We start from the raw sequence: 12287 nt of genomic DNA on the forward strand, positions 1-12287 counted from the left end.
AGAACTTTACTTATATATTCGTCTATATGGAGATCTTTAAAATATGTCTAGGCTGTCTTGAAGGATATCCTATAACTTATGTGTCCAGAACATCAACAAAACTCCCTTAAGTTATACAAAATTTTCTCAATATCTACGAAGCTCCCTGAATTTATTCCAAATTCCATATTATTTACATCTCTCGTAATTCTACACAGATCTCTGCACATCTTTGCACATCTGGAAAGACACCTCTCATCCGCAAATATTGTTGAACAACTGGAAAGTTCCTTGAAATTTAACAAAGTTCCTATAACCTCCAAGAATTTCATGGAGCATTTTTGATAAACTGTAACGAAAATCCCCAAACTGAAGCGAGGATCCCTTAAGTTCGTAGAAGTTTATTGAATTCTTTTTAGATCTTCTACAAAATTCCCTGAGCTTTTTAAAATTCCCTTTACAAAGTTTGCTGCACTTCTACGTTCCCTTAACTTCTACGAAGCTCCTTAAATTTAAATAAATTTTCTGTTTCCACGAAGTTTTCAGTACTTCCTCATGTTCTACTAAGTTCCCTCAATTTCTACGATGTTCCCTGAACTTCTTAGAAGTCCTTGAAGTTTAACGAAGTTTCCAGAAGTTGAATAAAATCCCTGGGCTCATGGCCAATTTGTAAGCCTGGAGATACATTATTATGCCATCGATTAAATATCTATAGAATATAATTTTTCTAAAATTGTTTCTTTCAGACCAGAACATAAGATAAGTAGTCACCTTGAAGGGCTTTAAAAAAATCGTTGTTTGTGTTTCAATTTTATTAATAGCTGTTAAATAGTAACATCGAACTTGACAAGCTTGATAAAATACCAGTGAGTCGAAAAAAACCAAATATTCTGGGGGGCCTAGATAATTCTGAAGGGAGCCTGGTCCCCTTGGCACCCCCATTAGCTACGCCAATGGGAACAACCAAATTTTCAGGCGCCTATGAACAACAGGATCGAGTTGATAACGTTTATCAATTCCGAAATCTGAAAACTGTTTTGAATAACATGTTTAGAAAATGGGCAGCAACAACGGCCAACAGATGAAATACTTACAGTTTTTATTCCTTAAATACTTGATATAACTATTGCCATCAAAGCCGGCTGGGCGTATCCTATTACTAATAATCCCTGCTAACAAGATTCCACCCTTCCCGTGACACTTCTCTGCATCTCTCTCATGAAAGTGTCAGACTAACATTCCTCCTCCATCCCCACCAGATGCAATACCGTGGCCAGGATAGCTCTGGTCTGTTGGAGAGTAACATTGCAAGTTTTATCGAGGTTCTAAAGCATGCTACAAGTTTAAATCCTGGTCTTCAGAACCCTTATAAAACCAAAATTGTTACTTGGGCCATCCTTTATCTAAGAGGTAGGAACTAACCACAAATTACTATCTAAAGCAACGGATGAAGGTGGGTCTCCTTCTTAACAACAGTTTGGAGCTTGTACCATCTGCTACATTGTGCAACCTGGTTTATACTATGCTATGCTATTAGACACTTGTCGAGTCATATTTTTCGAGTAATAATGAAGCAATAATGCTCGTACTTGTTCACAATCAAATAATGTCATGTGTGTCTGTGAGATTAAGCTATTGGAAAATAATTCAAAATTTGCAAACATGATAGCAATGATAGCAAATTTTTTTTTCAAATTTCAGTTCGATCAATTCAATTTTTGTTCAACTCCTTTTTTTCAATTTTAACATTTCGATGTGCTGTTATGCCAGTTATAACAAAGTAAGGATAGTAAATGACTTAACCTTTTTTTCATTTATTTGATTAACTTTACAGAGCCCTGAATTCTTGTTCACTATACAATACATCTTAAAACTATAGTCAAAAGGTACAACATAATAAACATTTCATCTTCCGCTATCCAATAAGCCTTCTCCATCAGAACGGGAGCCGCTTCCAGTGGTTTCATTGTATAGCAGATTCGCCAACGGAGATCAGAGCGCTTCCATTGCAGCAATGGACGCAAAACGTGGTCAGCACTTACACATTCATCACGAAACGGTTGCTTTCCAAAGTCGACGACGCATCCACTGAAAGAACTGCGGATGAAGAACAATGAGGAGGACCACACAATGGTTGTAAAAAGACGATCGCGCGACACACATTGAGAGTGGTCCGCTTCTGTCGACAGCCGAGTGAACACTGGAATGACTTCACTCTTCGAAAGGCATCTAGTACTAACTTCAACATATGTTATGTGCTGAGGACTACAGATGTAGATCAACCATCTTCATCACGGGATGATTTAGAGGACGTACCTTCACCAACTTCACTCGTATCAGCATCATCCCAGGATAATAAGAATATTTCAAAGCAGCAACAAAATGTATAACATGATAGAGAATCTACAGCTGTGGACGAAGAACGGATGTTGTTGGTACAGAAACACTGTAGAAATCGATATAATCACAACTGGTGAAGTTATCGATTAAAATTATTGTAGCATCAAAACAACCCTATAAAGACGTACAGTGCTAGATAATCATTAAAACATTGTATCAAATAAACATAAAATGCTAGATGAGCAATTCGCCTCATCCTTCGCTGACCAAGCCTTGCCTTTTCTCAGGTTCAGCTGCAACGACGGTAGCCACCGCAAATCACGCATAATTAAATAACTTCGTTATACCATCTCGACTCGACATTATGCGTGTCTCCGGACAGGATCATTTAAGATCAACGCCACCTTAAATGACCGGTGTTTATTTCATTATTTAAATAACCCGTTCTCAAGTGGCCCATTATTCTGCGCTCACATCTCGAGATGCGATTTCTCTAGCGGTCTCCCCCCTCCCTCCCCATTCGAGAGCGAGATTTGAGTGTCTTCCTTTGGCTTTGTGTGCGCGCTGTTTGTTTCGCCTCACCTTGTCTCATTACTCTCAACGCTACAATGCTCCGGACGATGCGACCTTGAAAACTCGCCAAACCCAAGGCTGATGTTGGCCCGCGTTTGGTCTATTATAATAAAAATGTAAAATCTCTTCTTCATTACGACTTGCCCTGGACATCGTCGGTGGACCAGCGACCACACACCGGACACCATGCTACCGTCTGTCCCTGGAGGATCTCCCAGACGATTCAATAATAAAGGCAGTTTTGAACTCATCTCGCTCGCCGAAGTAAGAGAACAGCAATTGCTCGCCACGACGAGATTTGATGGCATATTATTAAAATAATTTTGTAACGACTTCTGGGCGCATGTTTTGCTGCTGCATGGTGCTGAACGATAACGTAAAAGGCCGCCCTTCCCGGAGCCTAGCCTGTGTAAACAAGTGCCCATGTAAATGGGTCATAATTACGGGGTTCCGTTGGGGTTCTCGTTAGGTGCTCGCTGGGAGGATACCATTTTGCGCTTCAGACTGCCGACGACGACAGTCATTGCGAGATCTACATTATGATGCTGTTCGCTCTGACCTTGATCGAAAGTGAATCCGATGAAGGGTTTTTTGTTTCACGAGAAATTCTAGGAAGCGTTCCCTTTCATGAATGATGAAAAAACAACCCAGCACTCGGTTCAGGTGATGTCGGATTTGGATGCATGTTTATTGTTTTGATACTTCCTGGAAGCATCACCGTCAAGGATGTTGACTGGAATGGGGACGAATGTTTGAGATTGAAAGTTTTTCTCGTGAAAGTGAAAGTTTTGTATTTACCAAATTTGTGTTGATTTTTATTTGAAGCGATACATTTTTCAAAAAGCAAAATGAATGCTTACCAACAGCTGGTCAACGACTGCTTGCACTGAAATCTCCTGTACAATCACTTATCAAGTAAAACAGCGAGTTCGTGCAAATCATTTACAACGCAATTTCAACCGCCATAAAATTTGCACCCAGCATTCCAGCGTACACGCTGACAGTGATCGATGTGATTTTAATCAAATTATCATAACATCGATTAAATTTCCATAAATGCTATCGTCCCCGCCGGGTAAATTATGATGCCAAGTGCTGCCCTCCCATTTTAGCACGAACCCAACCAAAAAAAAACCTTTGCTTAGGCATGCCATATCAGTGCATCTCGTAACAAAATACGGCCTTGCATCCCAATTTGAGAGCGAACAAAAAAAAAATCAAAGCATTATGATATGCACAAATTCGTTTATTTTTTTTTTTAGAGAACCAATGCCAAGCAGGGCAGCGGGCAAATCTTTCAGCATTGCGTGATCGAATCACTTTGCGAAGGACGTTCGTTGGTCTGTGGAAGGAGAACGAAAATTCGCATATGTTGATTCTGAACCCCGAGGGAAGCGAATCGCGAAACAACTGTTCATTATATCATGTCCGTTTTTCTAATTGCCAATTTTCGTGAGTTTTTCGTTTCACAGGACGAATTAAAATTCCAGCCTTAAATTATGATCTTCATAACTCTTCGCTTCTTGGACCATCGCCGGGTGGAACGAATCGTTTCTGGTATACAATTTTGCCCGACTTTTTGCGATGGATTTCTTCGAAACTTCGTAGGCTTCATTTAGCATTTCTTCAACGGTTTTCCTAAAGTTTGATACTCCAAATCGTCAACTGGTTTTATCATACAATGAAACGAACAGCAACAATGTTGCACTTCATGACCAATAAATGGAAGACGAGCCAATAAAGAACATAAAAATCAACAGACGCTCGTGCCATAAACTTACAACTGCATTAAAAATAAACATCCCAAATGACTTCCTCCCGCATACACGCGGACGACTCCCACATGGACGAAACCCGCTGCTGCTGGGCAGGAAATTAATTTGTCCACGTTTAGCACCCGGCCGGTTCGTGGCTGGTATCCAGTAGTTCCTATAGATGTAGAAAAAAAAACGAGGCGTGCAGTGGTCAACAAAAGTCACCGCAATTTCTTTCGACTGCCCCGCAGTCGAACCGAAAAAGAACATAATCGCTCGTCATAAAGCACCTACCGCCTCACGGTATGACGGCGACCGATGTGGTTTGTCACGAGCGAATGGGTCTTTGATCTTTTCCGACTTTTACATAACCACAAGCTTCTGCGCGCACACGTTTTGAGTGACCACAGGATGTTGGGAGTCGGCCTTTGAATTTATTGAATATGAATGTACATTAGGTGAAAAAATAATCAATCTAGTTGGAGATTTTGCATGTTGATTTTTTCTTTACATTAACTCCAAAACTTTTATTCAATTAATACTACGAACACGATGCCTCCGGTAAAATGTGTAGCGGAAAATTTGCAATGTTTGAAAGATCATAACTCCTCCATTTTGACAAATTTCCAATCTATTGGCGTCATTTGAAGCTACATACTTCAAAGATTTGTTCGGTACCATTAAATTTAAAATCTATCGATAAATTACTCAGCCATGGTTTTGCAAACATTGCCAATTTTCCGTTACATATTTTACCGGAGGCATTTTGTTCGGAGTGTTAAGGAGAGCTGAAATGTGTTCGTCTGATTTTTTTTCTATGAAGGATTTCTGTTCTGATTTTCGTTCTTTCAAGCACAACCAAAGTAAGGTAGAGAACTATTTCGGCCTAATCGCCCATTTTTGGTCCTATCGATCAGAAAACTTTAAATAAATCCATTTTTTTTTTTAACTCTTTATTTGTTCCAAATTCAAAATAAATTACATTTCATTTTTAACCTAGGTGCTCCAGTTACTGCAGTAACGTACCAGCCTTAATTGTTATGATATATATCTAAGAGTTTTTTTACATTGTTCATGTCTTGGCAATTAAGTATTTTAAACAGGTTTTTTTTATACCTGCATGTCAGTATAACAATTGATATCTTAAAACTAAAAACTAAAACTAAATCTTATCTAAGTATAAAGGGAATTAATCGTTGCAATTGAGGATTGTAACGATTTTTGCCTGAAATTATTCATTATTTTGTTGGACATTTGTTCTAAAGTCTCAACATTCGAAATTCTATGTACCTCGGTAGTACTGTACCAGGGAGGCAACTTCAAAATCATTTTCAGAACTTTGTTCTGAATCCTTTGAAGTGCTTTTTTCCTGGTAGTGCAACAACTAGACCATATTGGCACAGCGTAAAGCATGGCCGGTCTAAAAACTTGTTTAAATATTAGAAGTTCATTCGTCAGGCAAAGTTTGGATTTCCTGTTTATAAGAGGATACAAAAATTTAATATATTTGTTACATTTAGCTTGAATGCCCTCAATGTGATCTTTAAAAGTTAATTTTTGGTCAAGTATTAATCCAAGATATTTCACTTGGTTTGACCAGGAAATTGGAACTCCGTTCATAGTGACTATGTGACTACTACTAGGTTTCAAAAACGAAGCTCTAGGCTTGTGTGGAAATATTATAAGTTGAGTTTTGGAAGCGTTGGGAGAAATCTTCCATTTTTGTAAATAAGAAGAGAAAATATCTAAACTTTTCTGCAGTCTGCTGCAAATAACACGAAGACTTCTTCCTTTAGCGGAAATGCCTGTGTCATCAGCGAACAAAGATTTGTGGCAACCCTGAGGCAAATCAGGGAGGTCCGAAGTGAAAATGTTATACAATATAGGCCCAAGAATGCTACCCTGAGGAACTCCTGCTCTAACAGGTAGTCGATTAGATTTGGAATTTTGATAATTTACCTGCAGAGTTCTGTCAGTTAAATAATTTTGAACTAATTTCATAATATAAAGTGGAAAATTAAACTTTTTCAATTTAGCAATCAAACCTTCATGCCAAACACTGTCGAATGCTTTTTCTATGTCTAGAAGAGCAACTCCAGTTGAGTGGCCTTCAGATTTGTTTGAACGAATTAAATTGGTAACTCTTAAGAGTTGATGAGTAGTTGAATGCCCATGGCGAAATCCAAACTGCTCATCTGCAAAAATTGAGTTCGTATTGATGTGAAGCATCATTCTATTCAAAATTATTTTTTCAAAAAGTTTACTTATTGAAGAAAGCAAATAAGGCGGTAGCTAGAAGCTTCAGCTGGATTTTTATCCGGCTTTAAAATTGGAACAACTTTTGCATTTTTCCATTTTTCAGGAAAGTATGCCAAATGGAAACATCTGTTAAATAATTTTACCAAGAAAGACAAGGTACTCTCTGGGAGTTTTTTGATGAAGATATAGAAAATTCCATCATCACCTGGAGCTTTCATATTTTGAAACTTTTTAGTTATAGACCTTACTTCGTCCAAATCAGTCCCCCAGGAATCATCAAAAATATTTTCCCGAGAGAAAATATTCAGAAATTCCCGAGCAACCTGATTCTCAATAGGACTAGTAAGACCTAAACTGAAATTATGGAAACTCTCGAATTGCTTAGCAAGTTTCTGAGCTTTTTCCAAATTTGTGATCAAAATTTTACCACCTTCTTTAAAGGGTGATACGGTCAAAATTTGGTCAAGGGAAAACGCGTGTAAATCGGTGAAATCGTTTATTTAAAAAATCAAATTAAATTTCTTTTTCAAGTTCAATTAGTATAAAATTCAGGAAAAATATTCAGTTAGGCTTCCGCTTTTCCAAATCCAAATTGCCGGGCCTTACGCTTGACCCCTGCCATCAGATTTTGTACAGCCACCTTGTCCACCTTCTTCGCCGCAGAAAGCCAGTTTGCCTTGAACTGCTGCTCGCCCTTAGCAGTTTTTTTGGTCTTCTTTAGGTTCCGCTTGACAATAGCCCAGTATTTCTCAATTGGGCGGAGCTCTGGCGTGTTGGGAGGGTTCTTGTCCTTGGGAACCACCTGCACGTTGTTGGAGGCGTACCACTCCATGGCCTTTTTACCGTAATGGCAAGATGCCAAATCCGGCCAAAACAGTACGGAACAACCGTGTTTCTTCAGGAAAGGCAGCAGACGTTTATTCAAACACTCTTTTACATAAATTTCTTGGTTGACAGTCCCGGAAGCTATGAAAATGCTGCTTTTCAAGCCACAGGTACAGATGGCTTGCCAAACCAGATATTTCTTTGCGAACTTTGACAGTTTCATGTGCTTGAAAACATCTGCTACCTTTCCCCTTCCTTTTGCCGTATAAAACTCCTGTCCCGGAAGCTGCTTGTAGTCGGCTTTGACGTAGGTTTCGTCGTCCATTACCACGCAGTCAAACTTCGTCAGCATCGTCGTGTACAGCCTCTGGGATCGCGCTTTGGCCGTCGTATTTTGTTTATCATCGCGATTTGGAGTCACTACCTTCTTGTAAGTCGATAGTCCGGCTCGTTTTTTGGCTCGATGCACGGTTGTAGACGATACACCCAGCTTATTTGCGGCATCTCGGAGAGAGAGGTTAGGGTTTCGCTTGAAACTACCGGCAGCTCTCTTTGTCGTCTCAGCGGCTTCCGGTTTTCGATTTCCTCCCGATCCAGACTTCCTGGCTGTCGACAAACGTTCCCCAAACACTTTAATTACATTTGTAACGGTTGATTTGGCAACTTTTAGCGATTTTGCCAACTTTGCGTGCGAGTAGCTCGGATTTTCGCGATGCGCGAGCAAAATTTTGACACGCTGCTCTTCTTGCTTGGACGGCATTTTGACAACTGAAGAGTGAATTCCAAAATCAAAATAGGAGCAACATTCTACACACACACACCTTCAAAATGAGGGGTGTTCAGGTTTTTTAAATGCAAAATTGAAAGAAATACGTCAAGTTGATATTGACCAAATTTTGACCGTATCACCCTTTAAGCGCTGGAATAGCCTTTTGAGGTTTTTTCAAAATTTTTGTGAGTTTCCAAAAGGGTTTGGAACTCGGGTCTAATTTAGAAATATTATTTTCAAAAGTTTTGTTCCTCAGGGCAGAGAATCGCTTTTTAATTTGTTTTTGCAAATCCCGCCGGATAACTTTCATGGCAGGATCGCGTGTTCTTTGATATTGTCTCCTACGGACATTTTTAAGACGGATCAAGAGCTGAAGATCGTCGTCTATTATAATTGAATCGAATTTAACCTCGCATTTTGGTACTGAGGCAGCTCTTGCTGCAACTATAGAAGTAGTCAGAGATTCAAGAACATAATTAATTTCATCTTTGGTTTGCAAAGGGATGTTTGGGTCGAAGTTATATTCCATAAATGTTCGATACTGCTCCCAATCAGCTCTATGGTAATTGAAAGTAGAGCTGTTGGGATTACAAATTATTTCATGGGATATTTCAAAAGTTACTGGAAGGTGATCAGAACCGAAGTCAGCATGGGTAACCAATTGGCTACAAAGTTGACATGAATCAGTTAAGACCAAATCAATAGTGGAGGGATTTCTTGCAGAAGAAAAGCATGTTGGGCTGTTTGGATATTGAATAGTGTAATAACCTGCAGAACAATCATCAAACAGAATATTACCATTGGAATTGCTTTGAGCATTATTCCATGAGCGGTGTTTTGCATTAAAATCACCAATAATGAAGAATTTAGACCTATGACGGGTAAGTTTCTGGAGGTCACCCTTGAGAAAATTCTTTTTCTGGCCTACGCATTGGAATGGCAAATAGGCAGCTATAAACGTAAGTTGTCCAAATTTTGTTTCAACAGAAACTCCCAAAGTTTCAAAAACTTTGGTTTCAAATGAAGAAAGTATTTTGTGTTTGATTCGTCTATGAACAATGATGGCAACGCCACCACAGGGTCCATCAAGACGATCATTTCTATAAATCAAGTAATTTGCGTCCTTCTTAACCTTATGGTCAGGTTTAAGGAACGTTTCAGTTATAACAATATGCACGTTATGAACTCCCAAAAAGTTAAATAGCTCGTCTTCATTATCTTTAAGAGATCGGGCATTCCAATTTACAATATTTAATGCTTTAAAAACCATTACTGAATTTTAAAGTCATGACAATATTATTTGCAAATTTTACTCCAGTTTGAATAGCATCAAACATGGAGTTAGATTTAAGCATATCAGAAATCATGTCAATTAATGATTTCTGTAAAAATTCCATTTTAGGGGCAGTAATGCTTTCTAAGTCAAAATTGTCAAAATTTCCGTTAGAATTACTTTGGTTAGTATTTTGATTTCTACCCGCTGCAATAGCAGCATAGGTAGCTCCATTAACTCGCTGAACATTGTTAGCAGCGAGGGGAGTAGGTACAGATGAAAAATTTGAAGCAGGGGTGATATTTGTACCTACGGGTACGAATGTAGAATTTGTTCCTCGCTGACCGTTGTTAACAGCAGAAGAATTTGTACCTGGTCGGAAACGTGGAGCGTTTCTTACCTGTCGCTTAGAACGAGATTGTAGGATCGCTTTGCGAGTCTTACATTCCCAAAAATTTGATTTGTGGTTTTCACCGCAATTTGAACATTTAAATTTCTTAGGATCTTCCTTCACAGGACAGTCGTCCTTTGCGTGAGAGGAATCACCACAATTCATGCATTTAGCTGGCATGTAGCAATTTTTAGTTCCGTGACCCCATCCCTGGCACTTACGGCACTGAGTGAGGTTTTGGAAATTTCCTCCAGTCTTCCTGAAGTGTTCCCACTTCACTCGGACATGGAGCATAAGGCTAGCTTTTTCTAAGGCCTTAAGGTTGTTTAGTTCACTAGACTTGAAGTGAACTAAATAAAAATCATTAGAAATCCCGTTGCGCGAATCGCCAGGACGGGATTTCATTTTCATTTTGATTACTTGGAGTGGCACAACTCCAAGTAATTTTGCCAGTTCATCTTTGATCTGATCCAGGGATTCACCACTGGGCAGTCCTTTCATGACAACCTTGAACACACGTTCAGTTTTGGTGTCGTAAGTAAAAAATTTGTGCTTCTTCTCAGTAAGATACTTGAGAAGACATTTAAATCCGTCCAAGGTTTCAGCCAATACACGGCATTCACCCCGACGTCCAATTTGTAGTGAAAACTTAACTTTCACGAAATTCAAAAGTTCCATGCGAAGAGCATGGAAATCGGAAGTGGTTATCACAATAGGAGGAATCTTTTCCTTCTTGGCATTAAGCCGGGAAAGTTTACTAGAATTTTTCTTGGATGATGGATCATTCTCATCATCCGTGAGCAAATCAAATTGATTACTCAAATTAATTTCATCAGAAGGGGGGTCAAGAGTTTGCCCCTTTCTTTTGCGTTTAGGCGCCATGGCGGCAGTAAATTTTTATCCAAATCGACTTCCAAGCAGATTACTATAAGAATCTGAAGGATCGAAGAGGAATTTTCCAAATCGATATCCAAGAAGGATTACCTCGGGTAGGGTCCAAACAAGGATCGAAGAGGAATAAGAGTTGAACAAGGTAGAAATTTTACAGGTTGAGCACTGAAAAGTGCTGTTTAAATTTGTTGTAGCTTTAGGTAGTAGTAACACTTCCTTCAGCAAAAAGCAAATAGATCCGCACGGCAAGAGAGCACGATGCGGACTGATTAAATAAATCCATGATTTCAGAGTTAACAAGTCAATTATGCGTTTGGTACGATACTTTACCATATGCGTGATAATGTTTGCTCCATCGTACAAATAAGGTTCCCGTTTCACCTGTGCATACAATGTCTTGGTGTTCTTTGCATGCACGTTACCTAAAGCTCATACCGTAGTAGGCTGTGTATAAAAGAAAATGATTTACGAAGTGGCAGCGTATTCGTGATTTGTCCCACGCGCAAATGTCGCAAAAAGACATTTCAATCGCCGTAGGAGTGTCCCGGTGGACCGTCAAAAGGGTTTTAGGCCAAGAAAAGAAAGGACAACTATCCGCGAAGGTGGCCACAGGTCGTCCGAGGTCAGCTCGGGTTCCGAGGGTTATCGCTGCTATCAAAAGGAAGATTTGGGTGAATCCAGTGTGTTCAATAAGGAAAATGGCAAAGGAACACGGGATCAGAGACTTTACGGCACGGAAGATCGTAAAGGAAGATAGCGGGGCGAAGTCGAGGGCACGAAAAAAAAAAACTCATATGATTACGAACCGCATCTGGGAGCTACGAGAAAATCTTGAACTTCCTTAAGCGAAAAATTCCGGTAATCCTGTTCACCGACGAGAGCATGTTTACCGTCGATCCCGTATCATATTCTAGAACCGACCGGTATATTAGTTCTCTTCCGGTAAAAGACATGGCCGACGAGCACAAGAACGTGTATCTGACCAAGAAGCGCTCCGAACGAATCAATTTTTATCTTCATCCGATAGGCCGAAGTGCATTCATTGGCGTTTCAATAGCATTTCAATACTGAGTTTAGAATCCGTAGGCCGAGTTGGGCGTTAAGAAGCAGTGTTGGACTTTTGACAATATCTCAGCGATTGGTTTCTCTTTATCAAATCTAACGGTACGTACGGAAAGGTAAATAAATCAGTAATAAAGGGCGAACACGAAATTATTGCGACACATTCAACAG

This window comes from Ochlerotatus camptorhynchus, unplaced genomic scaffold (genome assembly GCF_037179485.1).
Source record: "Ochlerotatus camptorhynchus isolate MF236.1 unplaced genomic scaffold, CSIRO-AGI_Acam_v1.1 ptg000149l, whole genome shotgun sequence".
Taxonomy (NCBI): Eukaryota; Metazoa; Arthropoda; class Insecta; order Diptera; family Culicidae; genus Ochlerotatus; species Ochlerotatus camptorhynchus.